Raw genomic sequence first — 12,462 nt, 5'->3', positions numbered from 1 at the left:
TACAGTAAGAGGCAGCCAGGGGTGCTGGGAGCCCTGGAGTTACAAATGGCTGTGGGCCATTGTGGGAGCCAGACCCAGGCTGTCTGTAAGAGCAGCACAGGTCCTTAACCACTGAGCTATCTCTCCAGTCTTTCCCGGTGTCTCTGTCCACCGCTTTTCATTATTTATCTATTTACTTATTTATTTTTTATGGTTTTTAAATTGTGTGTGGGTGCAACACACGCGTGTGAGTTGCAACACACGCGTGTGAGTGACGTTGCATATGTGGAGGTCAGAGGTGAACTTTCAAAAGTTGGTTCTTGGGGGCTGGAGAGATGGCTCGGCGGTTAAGAGCACCTACTGCTCTTCCAGAGGTCCTGAGTTCAGTTGCCAGCAACCACATGGTGGCTCACAACCATCTGTAATGGGATCCGATGCCCTCTTCTGGTGTGTCTGAAGACAGCTACAGTGTACTTATATATAATAAATGAATAAATCTTTAAAAAAAAAAGCTGGTTCTTGCGACAAGCACTTTTATACACTGAGCCATCTTGCTAGGCTTACATTTTATTTTTTTTAATTAATTAATTAATTTATTTTTGGGACAGGGTTCAAGAAATCTGGAAACCCCAGGGATCCTTCTGTCTTTCACCCCGTTGGGGCTGTGGTTACTGATGTGGACTACACTTTGCTTTTTCCGTGGGTGCTGGAGAGCCAAACCCATCCCTGTGCAGCAAGCCCTTTACCAACCGAGCTGCCAGTTTCTTACTCACTTTATTTTGAAACTCTTCTCACTCTCTGTAGCCCAGGCTGGCCTCAAACTCACCATCCTCCTGCCTCGGGCTTTAGAGCGCTGTGATCTCAGGCTTCTGCCGCCATGCTGGGTTTGTGAGTGTGTTTTAAGGAGGTTGTGTCTGTGGCTTACTCACTGCCCCCACCTGTGGTTCTACACCTGACAACGGAGTCGTCAGGCTGCGATGCTTTAGGGAAGAAAGTCACAGCTATCGTTCAGAGGAGAGTTCTGATGGATTAAGTGGGTTAAAATTCATTTGCCTGCAAGCACCAGAAACCCACTGGAGCTGGTGTTAAGGCAGAAGAGGAATATAGCCCTGTGTAAGTTAGGGAGTGTTCCCAGCAATATGGTGGTGTTCCCGGCAGTGTGGGGGTGGTGCTCCGCACTATGTATAGGCTAAAGCATCTGGGGGTGGTGCCGCATGCCTGCAATCCCACCACTGTGAAATCGGAGGCAGAAGGATGGCAAAATTGAAGGCTAGCTGGGGCTACACACTGAGTTTCAGGCCAGCCTGTGTTATGTGAGACCTTACCCTGTCAATCAGGCGCTTGGCTAGCATGCACAAGGCCCAGGGTTCAGTCCCCAGCCCTGCACTAACCCAGCGTGCTGGCCAGGGCTGTAGCCCCCAGCACTAGCGAGGGCAGGCCAGGTGGCGTCTGTAGCTGACAGGGAGTTTTCCCCTCCAGACCTCTTGTCCGTGGAGCAAAGTGTGTAAGGTTTTCATAAACAACACGTAAGTGAAGCTCTCTCCACCGGGGTGGTTTGTATGGACTCTGGGGACAGCGCTCAGCTACGTGACCACTAATCTGCAGTGTCGTGGGGACAGCAGAAGTGAGCCCGTAGGGAAGACAGGGCTCTGAGAGAAAAGGGTTGAAACGGAGACAAGAGAAAGACACAGAAGGCAGGCATGTGGCACAGTTGGAAGGGTGCACAAAACCCTGGGTTCCATCCCCAACACCCAATAAACAGGCCCCAGTGGCTCCTGGAATCTCAGATTGCAGCGCTCAGAAGGGAAGCATCTGATCCAGTGTGAGGCCGGCCTGATACAAAAGACCTCACCTCACAGAAGGAAGGCACGGAAGACAAGGGGAAAGTTACCGTGGCTGCAACCTTTGGCCTCCCCAGTCTAACAAGAGGCAGTCTCCAGACGATGGCAGACAGTGACCAAAGAGACTCTTACAAAGGAGATGCTCCAACTTGTTGAGTGGCCAGAAAGACAGATATCAACTTAACGTGCTAAGGTGGCCTTTCTTTCTTTCTTTCTTTCTTTCTTTCTTTCTTTCTTTCTTTCTTTCTTTCTTTATTTTTGCCACTGTCAGGGATTGGCCCCATTTGGGTGAACTTGTTTTTTGAGACAGGGTCTCACTGTGTGCCGCTGACTGACCTGGAACTCCCTAGGGAAACCAGGCTGGCTTTGAACTCACAGAGATCCACTGCCCCTCTAGTACCTGGATCAAAGGTTTTCGCCACCACGCCCTTCTCACTGAGATGAACTCTTTTTCTCCCCCAACACAATAACATTTTTATAAGTGATCTGGGGATTTCATACAATGCGCCTGATCACACTCACTCCTCCTAGGTTCACACTTCCACTCTCGTGCTCCTCCCCACCCCCATACACCAAGTTGCTCATATACTCACTGGAGCATGGTCAAACTCCAGTGGCCAATCCCTTAAGAAAGGTGAATCCTGGGGCTGGGGATTTAGCTCAGTGGTAGAGCGCTTACCTAGGAAGCGCAAGGCCCTGGGTTTGGTCCCCAGCTCCGAAAAAAAGAACCAGAAAAAAAAAAAAAAAAAAGAAAGGTGAATCCTTCCCTGTCCCAACCCGCCCCGTCTCACCCCACCCCGTCAGAAGCCATCAACTGTGAGGAATTACACTTCAACATCTTTATCACAACTTTCTCATCAATTAATTGATTATTTATTTGTTTATTCACTTTACATCCCAATCGAAGCTGCCCTCCTCTCAGTCCCCCCTCACAGGCCCCCTTCCCTGAACCCTTCCCCTCTGAGAAGGGGGAGGTCCCTCCAGGGAACCAACCCACACTGGGATCTCAAGTATGTCCTCTCCCACTGGGGTCAGACCAGACAGCCCAGTTAGGGGAGCAGAATCCACAGGCAGGCAACACAGTCAGAGGCTCTGCTTCAGATGCTGGGGACCCACATGAAGACCAACTGCTATGTGTGTGTAGGGGCCTTGGTCCAGCCTGCGTATGCTCTCTGACTGGTGGCTCAGTCTCTGGGAGCCCCCAAGGGTCCAGGTCAGTTGATTCTGTTGGTCTTCTTGTGGAGTTCCTAACCCCTCTGGATCCCTCAATCCTTTATCATGATTTTTAGGGCTCTCTTCAATAGCTTCCTGTCTGGACTGTTTTGGGAGGGCAAGGTTGTCACAGAAGATTCCAATGTTTCTTATTCTCAGTTATGAGACTGCAGTCATTGATACTACTGCAAAGACAGCGTCCTTGTCCACAGCAGTTGGAGGTGGTATGGACCACGAACATCGGCACGGTCTCTGGCGGCAGGAACCCTCCTGGTAAACAATAATTCCAGAGACAAAATTACGATCTCATCCTCTTATTTTAAATACTTTTATTTTTATTTACGCCTCTGTGTGTGTCCGCATCTGTGTGCGCCCACAGAGGCTGGAAAAGGAAGCCAGTCAGACCATCTGGAGCTGCAGTTACAGGCAGTCAGGCGCTGGGAACAATTCTTGTTCTCTGCGAGAGCAGCAGGTGCTCATGACTGCTGAGACATCGCCTCAGCCCCCTAGCCCATTCCTTTGGCCAGAAATCAGGATTTGGAGTAGATCAGAAAGAATTCAAGAAAGAAAGCTATAAAAGGAATCTATAAATAGACACAGTCAGGGGTTGGAGTCACTTAAATTATTTTAAACAGTTTTATCCGGGGGGCAGGAACACAACATGGTTCAGATCAGAAGACAACTGGGGGTCGGTTCTCTCCTTTCACAGTGTAGATGTTGGGGATGGAACTTGGGTCTTCAGCCTTGTCAGCAAGCATCCTTACCTACTGAGCCATCTTGGTGGCCTGGAATTGGCCTTCTTTTGATGTTGTCAACAAAGCCCTGCTACCTCCACCTTCTTCCTTTGGGTTAGCCTGTGGTTATCTTTGCTTTTTTTTTTTTTTTTTTTCTCTCTCAATGGCTGTTTTCTTTCTTTCCCTCTTCCTCCTCTTCTTTTCTCTGTTGAAACGGTCTCCTGTAACCCAGACTGGTCACAGGAGCCATAATAGTGCACACTCGGCAACTCTCAAGACCCCCAGGAGCCCAGCATGGGGAAATTCTCAGAGATCACCTTGCATACCTGTGTCTCAGGTGTCCATGGAGTCCATCCCTAGGGATCAGGGAGATGCTAGTCGACACCTCTGGGAGAGCCAAAGCCTTGTTGCATTTGTGATTTACCTTCAAACTTCCTCAAATACTTGGCAAAGGATCTTGTAACTTGGGCATACTGCCTGTGATGAAGATGCCCTCTCTAAAGGCGGTGTGAGGGGTGCCCAAGATGTCTGTTGCAGCTCTTTAAGTAGCCCTTCCTTTGTACCAGCAATGCACGAGGGAGACTTATTATGAAACACACTGTTTTCTGTTTGATTTTAATCATCCTCCCATTATTACTTCGGGGTAGTGGGGATGCCACCCATAGCTTTGCATTGAGGAAGTAAAAGGAGGTTACCCTATGCCACCCCTTCCCCTTCCCCTTCCCCCCCCCCTTTTTTTTTGAATGTTTGTGTATGCTGGGGCTGGAGAGATAGCTCAGCAGTTAGTGACACCGGTTGCCTTTTTAGAGGATTGGTTACCAGCATCCACAAGACTGCTAACAACCTTGCCTGTAACTCCAGTTTCAGAGAGCTGACGCCCTCTTCTGGCCATTGTGGGCACTGCATGCACATGGTGCACATACACACATACAGGCAAAACACCCATAGACAGTAAGTAAATCTAAAATAGTTTTGAAAGGGGGTTGGGGATTTAGCTCAGTGGTAGAGTGCTTGCCTAGCAAGCACAAGGTCCTGGGTTCAGTCCCCAGCTCCAAAAAAAAGAAAAAATAGTTTTGAAAGAATTTATAAGTATATATGTGCAGGTGCATTTGGGCGCAGGTGTCCTGAGAAGCTAGAAGGCCCAGAGTTTAAAGAATGAAAAGAAAGAAAATGAAACATTGTCTTGTCTGAGCCAGAGTTCTTGAGGAACCAGAGTTCTACATACACATATTAATTCTATTTACAAACCTAGGAAATTGTAACATCCACTTTCAAGGCTTGTTTGATTAATGTTCTACCAAATCCAGTTTCAACAACTCCACAGCCCACTTAGAATGGAAGTTAATTAAATTCTCTAAATATTCTGCTTTTTACAAATTTAAACCATTCGATTTTCTTCAGAAGCTCAATAGAAGCACAGCCAGGCACAGCACTTAGCACTTGTAGTAGATTAAATACAGGGAGCTCTTTAAACATCCCAGTGCCCCAGACTCAGGCAGAAGTACTCCTTCATGCCCTGTAGTTCAGTGAAAAATCTCAGGTCTGAAACAACACATTACTCGGTGACATAATTTAGGTTGGACACATTTGTCACACTTTTTAAACGCTGCATTCTTTCAACATTAAAAAAATCCGATGGGAGCTGGAGAGATGGCTCAGCAGTTAACAGTATTTGCTATTCTTGCTGAGGACCGAAGTTTAGTTCCCAACACCCATATCTGGTGGCTCACAACTGCCTGTAACTCAGCTCAGGGAGATGCCTTCTTCTGGTTCCCAAGAGCCACGCACATGGTGTATGGTGTGTGTGTGTGTGTGTGCACGCACACACACACACACACACACACACACACACACACACACACACACACTGATGAAAATAGCTGGGCCTGGTGGTGCATGGCTTTATTCCCAGCACTCAGGAGACAAAGGCAAGTGATCTCTGTGAGTCCAGGTCAACCTGGTCTACATAATGAGTTCTGGGCTAGCCAGGGCTATACAGTGAGACTTTGCCAAAAAAAAAAAAAAAAAAAAAACCAAAACAAAAAAAAAAAACCAAACAAACCAAAAAGGCAAAAACAAACAACAACAACAACAAAACCTTAATAAACAAATATTAAATGCCAACTAAATTATACCTTCCTGGTTCATTCTCTCCTCTTCCCTCCATTCTGCCCCACCCTTCAAAATTCAATTAAAATGTAATTACATAATTTCCCTCTCCTCCCACGTACCCTTTCCCCTTCTCACGCCCAAGGTCATGGTCCCTCTCATCTCTCACCATTGCCCTTACATAGCCATGCAAATGAATCAATAAAAATCCAACCAGCTGAGTCCATTCAAGGTTGCTGCATATGCGTCCTGGACTGCAGTTGGATAACCAATCAGGGGGATCCCCTCCCCACCTAGGGAAAACTAATTCCCCCCCCAAGTCCTTACTTACCTGTAGCTCTTTATCCAGGTGTTTGTGAGGTTTCCGGCATCTGCTGTAGGATACCAACTGGTGTCGGAATTGTTCACCTCCTGTTTAGGCAGCCATGCTCTTGAGGTATCCTGGGTGTAGCTTCTCTGTCACAGCTGGAAGAAACAATGTCACAGGCGACTTCCTGGTCCTTCCACCATTAGTCTTCCTGCTTCAGAATGCAGCCTGAGGCTTAGGTGTCGGAGTTGTGATGTAATTGTATCTATTGGGGCTGAACGCTCCATAACAAGTTGTTTTATGCATTTGACTACAGTGTGGCTTCTCTTTCTCCTTCTCCCTCTCCTTTTCTCTCTCTCTTTGGATACTGGTGTAACAATACAGCTCTGGCTGGCCTGGAACTCACAGAAATCTTCTTGCCTCTGCTTCCTGTTCTGGAATTAAAGATGTTCATTACAGTGCCTAGGTGTTTTTTTATTTAATTTTTTTTCCTGACCTTTTTTCCCTTTCCTTCTGTAGATTAGGTTGGCTACAAGCTTGAAATCCTCCTGCCTTCATCTTCTGAGTTCTGGGATCATAGGCGCATGCTGCCCTGCCGGGCTCCAAGTATTCACTTATGTGTGTGCACGCACATGTGCACATGCGTATGCTATAGCAAGTATGTGGTGGTCAGAGGGCAATCTTTAAGGAGTCTGTTCTCTCCTTGTATCATATGGATTCTGGGCATCAATCTCAGATCAGCAGCCTTAGTAGCAAATGGATTAACCCTTGGAATCCTCTGACTGGCCCCACCCAGGGATTCTTAGATATTTACATAGAAGTGTTAATTCTGTAGGGTCCCCTCCCCATTCTTATGTTCACTTGTAAGCCTTCCTTGTCATGAGAAGATGTTTAGAAACCCATGTTAAAAGGGTTGGGATGTAGTTCAGTTTGTAGGGTGCTTTCCCAGCATGCGCAAGGCCTTGGCTTCAATTCCTAAGAGTGCAAAACCCCAAAGCGGTGGTCTCTGCCTGTAATCTGAGCAATCAGAAGGTGGAGGCGGGAGGATCAGAGGGTTGGGGGTCATTCTCAACTGCATAGACAATTCAAAGTCAATCTGGCTAACAGGAGACTTTTATCCTCCCAACATAAAAGAAAAGAGTGTCACAGCTGGGGATGAAGGTGAGGATCTGTGACCACAGCACTTGGGAACAAGGAAAACTGCTAAGGGTCTGTCCATCCTGGGTTGGATGGTGAGATTCTCTCAAGGACAGACAGGCAAAATGTGGACACACACACACACACATGCACGTGCATGCACGCACTCACGCACGCATGCGCACACACACGACGTTGGGAGCACAGAATTCCTAGTGAGCAGAAGTTAGCCATCTTGGTTATACGTCTGAAGGTGATGATCTGACATCAGCTATAAGCAAACCCTCCTGAGCCTTTATCAGCAGTCACCCCAACACCAGGTCTCATGGGACAGAAGGGCCTACATCTGAGGTTCTGGAGTAATAGTAACTCATTTCTCCAACCAGTGATTACTGTTGGGTGCTGCTTGGGTAGCCTGCATTGGCGTGGGCTGGTGTGACTGGTGCCCACCTCTCCTCTGCGTTCCGTCTGTAATCCCGCCTGACCAGCCCCCCACTCCCACCCCACACACGAAAACGTGCTGATGGTGTGACTCAGAGGTACTCTGCCGGGCTTTTCCCTCTCTAGGAAGAAATCAAAGATCATGATGGACAGGCAGAGCATGTAGGGTCCCTTGGGAATAGGAGTGGTTGTCGACGGGACGGATCATTTATCAATCTCTGTTGCCAGAGTTCACACTCTGAAATTCCCCAGCCCAACATTTTTCTTTTATCCTTCTATGCTGAAAATAAAATTTTGGGTCTGGGTTGGGGATTTAGCTCAGTGGTAGAGCGCTTGCCTAGCAAGCGCAAGGTCCTGGGTTCGGTCCCCAGCTCCAAAAAATAAAATAAAATAAAATAAAAAAAATTTGGGGTCTGGCACAATGCTTTATCAGCAGCTCCAACACAGGCAACACTCTACCACTGAGTACACTCCAAATCCATTACTGGGGGATTCTAGGCAGGGGCTCTACCACTGAGTCACGCCCCCAGTCCCCTCACTGGGGGATTCTAGGCAGGGGCTCTACCACTGAGCCACACCCCCAGCACCTCACTGGAGGATTCTAGGCAGGGGCTCTACCACTGAGCCATGCCCCCAGCCCCTCATTGGGGGATTCTAGGCAGGGGCTCTACCACTGAGCCACAGCCCCAGGCCCTCACTAGGAATCCTTTGCCTGTAAAGCTTGCAGGGATCTCCCACACAAAGCTAACGCCCACAGGGCCTCTGGGCCAATGCACCATCCCTACCAGCTTTCACCATAGCCTGGCCTCTTGCACTTGTGAAGTTTATATTGGCTGGATTTACCACTGATGCCTTGAGCAAACTATCAAGTAGAGGGAAAAGAGAACATTAAAAAACTAGGTTAGGGGGGTTGGGGATTTGGCTCAGTGGTAGAGTGCTTGCCTAGGTCCCTAGCTCCGAAAAAACAAAAAACAAAAAACAAAAAAAAACAAAACAAACAAATAAACAAAAAACTAGGTTAGGGACTGAAGAGATGGCTCCAGGGTAAGCTGTGCCTTACTGCCTTGCTTTTGACTCCTGGCACTGAGTTATTGGTTGTTTTATTTTTTTTTTCTTTAATTTTAATTTTATATTTTGCCTACATACATGTCTATGAATCATGGGTGGCTATAGAGGTCAGAGGAGGGCTTTAGACATTCAGGTTTCCTAGAAATTATGTTACAGATAGTTGTGGTGACCAAGAGGGTGCTGGGAATCAGACCCAGGTCCTCTGGAAAGGGAGGCTGCCGAACCATCTCTCCAGACCTCTGAATTAAAAAAAAAAAAAATGCTTGCAGTGCTCGTAAGAGTTGCCTTGATCAAAGAAAGCCATAAAATTGTAACATGAATAAAAGCCACCTTTGCTTTCTGACACCAAGGGGACCAGAACATTGCACTTTAAAAGGTACAAACGATGCGTCTCCATAAATGATTTTTTTTTTAAACAATGTGATCTGGAGTGGCTGTGGGGCCAGGGAGACAATGTAAAAGATGCAATCTCATTTTGGGAGTTTTGCAAAACAGTGTGTAGTTAGCTAAGGAGTCAGGATAAAATCAGACCTCTGGCCCTTCTCCCTTCCAGGATGCTTGTTTCCAAGCCACCAAGACACTCTTTCCTTCCATCTGAAAACGTACTTCTCCCGTGTTGACTTTCATTCCTATGTTGTGCGTTAGAATTTATTGTTTTAGAGTGGTTGTGGGTTTGTGCTAAGTTCCCATCTAAGCTTTCTGCCACACCAATAACTGTCCTCGTTATCGATATGGCTCACCAGGACGCTGCATCTAATAGTGTTACGGAGCTCACACTGACACATCATTATCAACAGAGGCCAGATTTAATCGGGTTAACTCCCTCTCAACAGTGCTAGGGATTGAACCTGGGTACCACTGAGCCACGCCCCCAGCCCCTCACTGGGGGATTCTAGGCAGGGGCTCTACCACTGAGCCACGCCCCCAGCCCCTCACTGGGGGAATTCCAGGCATGGATTCTACCACTGTGCCACACTCCCAGCCCCTCACTGGGGAATTCTAGGCAAATGTTCTAGGAGGAGCCAACTCAGAATTGTCCTCTGACCTCTGCATGCCTTAGATGCTAAATAGAATATTCTTTCTATGAGTTTAGCAGGGGACACAGCTTAGCCTTATTGTACACACACCCAAAACTAGTTCAGGCAAAGCCAGCCTTTCCCTTCTACACAAACATAAGGAGAATATAACTGAATATAATCTGTTTAGATATGTTAGTGGGGGGAGAATTTATCCCATTTTTCAGAGAGTGGTTTTCATGTAGCCTGATGCAGGCAGGAGTCCAAAACGCTAAGTACGTTGTTTCAAGATGGGTGTGTGAGCATAGTACACTCAGGTAAAGGAGACAAGCTGCCAAGTGCATTATGAGGAAAGGAGAGTGTCTAAGCCAAGTAGAGTCCTAGGTCACTAAGCTATTCCCTATGCTTTCCTACCTCAGCTTGACTTGATGAGAGTGGGGAAATAATATGCATCCAGTAGAAGTCAAATTTGATTTTTAAACAGTTTGTTGTTGGGGTTGGGGATTTAGCTCAGTGGTAGAGCGCTTACCTAGAAAGCACAAGGCCCTGGGTTCGGTCCCCAGCTCCGAAAAAAAGAAAAAAGAAAAAAAAAACCAGTTTGTTGTTGCTGTTGTTTGTGGCAGGGTCTCAGTGTATCACCTTGAGTGGCCCGAAACTCAGAGATCCACCTGTCTTTGCATCTCATGTGCTGGGATAAAAGGCCTGTGTGTGTCACGAGGCCTGGCCCACCCATAGAATGGCTAGTTTTGATCATTTCCTGGATCCTAGTGTAAAAAAATATCAAATATAAGTGATTTCTACCAAGTGCTATAAAACTCGAGTCTAAAACAAGGAATTCAGAAATGGCCCCTAACACCTTGTATGGCTTTGATGCTAATGTTTCAATCCCACCACCCAGTGAGACCTCCGTTCACACACAGGCCCCCTGCTGCACTCCGGGGGTCTGATGGTCAGGAGCAGAGACCCCCTTTCCCTTTCCTTCATTTTCTGGGTGTCAGTTCTTTCCAGACAAGCCTTTGAGTTATGGCTGTGAAGTGGGACCACAGCCAATGGGAGGACACAGCCATCACCCGAGTAAAAATAAAAACTGGACGCACTTCCTCTTTGTGTGTGTTTGACCCTTCTGAGCATTTACTCTTGATCAACAGTAAAATCCGCCTTGTAAATGACACACTTCAGTTCGAGTGGTGTTCTCCATAAAAAAATAAATGTTTTTTTTTTTTTATATATTTGGTTGTGAGCCTAGCCTTTAACGGCTGAGCCATCTCTCCAGCCCAAATGTTTTGTTTTTTTTTTTTCCGTCCCTGCTTTCGGAATGATGACTCTGAGACTAATCATTTATTCATAAATGCCAAAGCCATAAGCCCCAACTATCTCATAACTTATTTAACCCATTCGAACTATTCTGTCTTCCATAGGTTAGTTACCTCTCCTCAGCTTCGTGCGTCCAAGTCCTAGGTGAATCTCCTCTTTACTCCAGCCTGAGGTCAGCTCCCCACTGGTTTACACTAGTCTCCTCAGTGTTCCAGGGCAGATCTTTCCTTTGATTCTATCCTGAGCTCATCTATGTGGCTGGCTACCTCTGCTTAGCTCCTGACATCCTCTGTGTTCCCCAGTGAATCCTTTTATTCTAACCTGAGTTCATCTACCTGCTGGTTAGTAACCTCTCCTTTCTGTCCTGAGTGCTTCTTCCTTAGCGTCTTCCTTCAGTGGCTCTCCCAATCTCTCCCCTTTTATTCTCTTACTATTTCCCAGAATCCTCCCTTCCTACCAGTGTCCTACCTGTTGCCTATAAAAGAACTGAAGGCCAGTTCTCTTACAGGCCTCCAATAAACTGTTTTTCTACCCAGGGAGTGGCCTAGTTCAGTGGTTTCTCCATGGTCTCTCTTACAAGGAGAAGCCATTTTGAAAGCCCATTCATGTTGGTTGGAATTTGATAGTCCCTGAAGGTGCAATAATTTGGCTTCCAGAACTAAAGTGACTCGCTTCTTTTCCAGATTTTCCCCTCCCCACCCTCACAGCTGCTGACACAGAGACAGCCTGACATCCTGGATTGTGAGCATTCATCAATTACAAGACCTAGAACCGTCTCTTCCCCTGTAACCCATATGAAGGAATCCAAATTTTGGCACATGGGCCTGAACTGTTCTCAAAGTCCCTGTCAAGCTGCTGCTGTCTATGGCTTTAACAACTTCTGGAATAAATCTCTTGGGGTTAACAGCTCTGGCTACTCTTCCAGAGGATCAGGGCTAAGTTCCTAGCACCCATATGGTGGGTCACAACTGTTTCTAACTGTAGTTCTAGGCGATCTGATGCCCTCTTCTGGTCTCTACAGGTACTGCACACACATGGTTCACAGATACACGTGCAGAGAAAACACTCGTCTTAGTTAAGGGTTTTACTGCTTGAACAGGTACCATGACCAAGGCAACTCTTATAAGGACATTTAATTGGAGCTGGCTTATAGGCTCAGAGGTTCAGTCCATTATCACCAAGGCAGAAACATGGCAGCGTCCAGGCAGGCATGGTGCAGGAGGAGCTGAGAGTTCTACATCTTCCTCTGAAGGCTGCTAGCAGAATATTGACTTCCCGGCAGTGAGGATGAGGGTCATAACGCC

The sequence above is a fragment of the Rattus norvegicus genome, chromosome 1, assembly GCF_021556685.1.
Source record: "Rattus norvegicus strain SHRSP/BbbUtx chromosome 1, alternate assembly SHRSP_T2T, whole genome shotgun sequence".
NCBI classification, from domain to species: domain Eukaryota; kingdom Metazoa; phylum Chordata; class Mammalia; order Rodentia; family Muridae; genus Rattus; species Rattus norvegicus.
This window is presented reverse-complemented; position numbering follows the sequence as displayed.